The sequence below is a fragment of the Vollenhovia emeryi genome, unplaced genomic scaffold (assembly GCF_000949405.1).
Source record: "Vollenhovia emeryi isolate VEMERY1.0 unplaced genomic scaffold, V.emery_V1.0 DF939138.1, whole genome shotgun sequence".
Lineage (NCBI taxonomy): Eukaryota > Metazoa > Arthropoda > Insecta > Hymenoptera > Formicidae > Vollenhovia > Vollenhovia emeryi.
This window is the reverse complement of record NW_011967228.1, coordinates 427,419-429,834: the sequence shown is the minus strand read 5'-3', so window position 1 is coordinate 429,834 and position 2,416 is coordinate 427,419. Positions and strand designations below refer to the sequence as shown.

The 2,416-nt window shown below is 60.8% G+C and overlaps 1 protein-coding gene across 1 annotated transcript in view; it reads right to left on the bottom strand.

The window, feature by feature from the left end:
* LOC105567351 (polypyrimidine tract-binding protein 1) overlaps positions 1 to 2,416 on the bottom strand; it is a 418,546-nt gene that overhangs the window by 312,311 nt on the left and 103,819 nt on the right. The gene's annotated exons all lie outside the window — the stretch shown is intronic.

Sequence of the window (2,416 nt, the reverse complement as noted above, 5' to 3'; positions counted from 1 at the left end):
AGAGAGAGAGAGGCAACGTGGAAACTTCGCTACGAATCGCGGCGCGCCATGAAGAGAGCGAAGCAGCGAGAGGGAGGGGGGGAGGGGGTACGCGCGGTAGACGCGACGACTCCGCCGCTCGCGGGAGAAGGTTAGGCGCACGGCGAGAGCGGAAGAGAGAGACGACGCAGGGACGGCGGAGGGAATGGGAAGAGGGAAAGAGGGGGGGGGGGCGAACTTACCGTAGCCGAGCGTGGCGCGCGGCGCGCGATGGGCCAGGTGCGGCGCGGGGTTTGGCGCGCGCGAGTGGGGAGAGCGACACAACGACTCCGTCTCGGCGGAGGGACGCGGGGCGACTGACGCTCCCGGCGGTAGAGGGGGGGAGCGTAGGCCTTCGCGGGGCGGAGGCGGGGGGGGGGCGGCGGCGAGCGGAGGCTCGCCAGCCGGCAACAGCCGACGCGGCTCGATCCGCCGCGATCTCGCTCGCGCGCGCGGCCGTCCTCGTCGCTCCGCCGTCGCCGCCGTTGCCGATGTGTCGGCGACGTAGGAGGCGCGCCAGGGTGTATACGGGGTGTCCGCGATATTCGTTGGCGATTACGCGCTATTCAACCCCGCGCGGGCTCCCTCGGCGGCGAGAGAGCGCGCGGAAACCCGCTCGTCGCAGTTCGTAATCCGCGCGCGGGGCGAATAATCGTCGCGCGACCCGCGCGCTCCGCGGGTAGCGCGCGGCCGGTAAGCCCGCGCGTTTAGAACGCCGCCCCCGTAGGAAAGTGGAAATAAATGTTCCGCCGGGGGGCATTTGCATAATACGAGTTTGCATAGCACACATCTTGACTGTATTTGCATAATACGGATCCTGTTTGCATTTGCATAATCCAAATTTCGATTTTATTTCCAGCGCGTAATATTCTATCGTTCGAAAATAGTTGACGTATCCGGCGAGAATTACGCGTGCTCGATGCGTTATTCATGATGGCCGCCGAAAAATAATCCAGAATTCGCGTCGCCTCTGTCTCGTGACGCTCGAAACGCCCTCGAGGAGGCGGGCGGCCACCTCGCGCGCGAAGCCGTCGCAAAATTCCTCGGTCAACGTTACAACGTTATATTCACGTACGAAAGTGAAATCCCCGTCAGACTCGTCCCGGAATTATTCGTCGTTATTAAATCGACCGTGCGCCACGGAGAGATCTCTCGCCTGCGGTGCCCTCCGGCGCGCTCGAGCCCATCGCGAACAAAGAACACGCGGGAGAATTCCGCCTCGCGCGCACGTTTCACCCGGTATATACGCTCGGCGCAGGACGATCACACGGGCGAAAAGAATACGTGGCTCGGCGAGGTAAGAAACGGAGAGGCCGGGGGAGACGGCGGAACGGGGCCCCGAGGAGGAAAACGAACCGGCGAGACGAGGACGGCGCGCGCCGTGAAAAAGCGCCGAGCGAGACGGACGCGGATTGTCGGCGGGGGAAACGCGGGGCACGCAGGGGGCACGGACACCGGGTGTCCGGGGAAACGAACGGGAGAGACCTTGTGCATCGCCGAGAGAAACCAAGCTTTGTGTCTCGGGACGGCGGACGGAGGGGAAGAGCCGCCAAGGGCCTGGCCGGGACGGTGGGGGGGGGAGAAAGGGCGGAAGGGCCCTCGACCGCGTCTGGCGAGCCGAGCGCGCGCATAAAGGTCCTCTCGCACGACCGGCTCTTTCCGGCTCTTCCCTCCTCGCGCCGACCCGTCCGCTCGCCACGGAGGAGGGGACGAGCGAGAAAACCGGATTGCCGCTTCACTTTTAAACGTACGAATGCCGAAGAGTATTTTTCGGAGACGCGCGCGATGTGTGTTACTCGATACGGGGCCCCCTCCCTTTCCCCGGATATGTACACTTTCGCCCGCGGGTGTATTTTTAGCGGCGCACCCGCGTATTTTTGACAGCGGATCCCGAGAGAGGAGGGGTTGGACCGATGCCCCTATTAGATGCCCTCGAGAGTCCGCGCGGGTATAAACGCTTCGATCTGTCGGCGATCGAGAGGATTTTAAGCCCCCCCCCCCCTCTTCCCCTCGCGTGGCACGAACGTTCGATACTTTAGGCGAGATGGATCGTGTGTTCCCCACAGACTTCTATGTGCTGCTACGAGTAATGAAAAGTGAGGCGAGAATTCCGCCTATGTCTTGTTAGGTATATAAAGCGTGTCACTGACAGACCGATGCACGCATACTACTCTATTAACCTAACGAGACATGGCGGTATACAGGGTGTTCCAGCGGGAAAGGTCAATATTCTGGCAGGTGATAGTAGCGGTCATTTTAAGCGAGAACGTTCATATGAATATACGTCCTATTCCCCACTGTTTCCGAGATAGAGCCATTTGAATGTGCAGTTGCAAAATCACTGACAAGAAAGAAACGATACAGATCATAATAAATTTTCAAAAAAACTCCCCGTTAA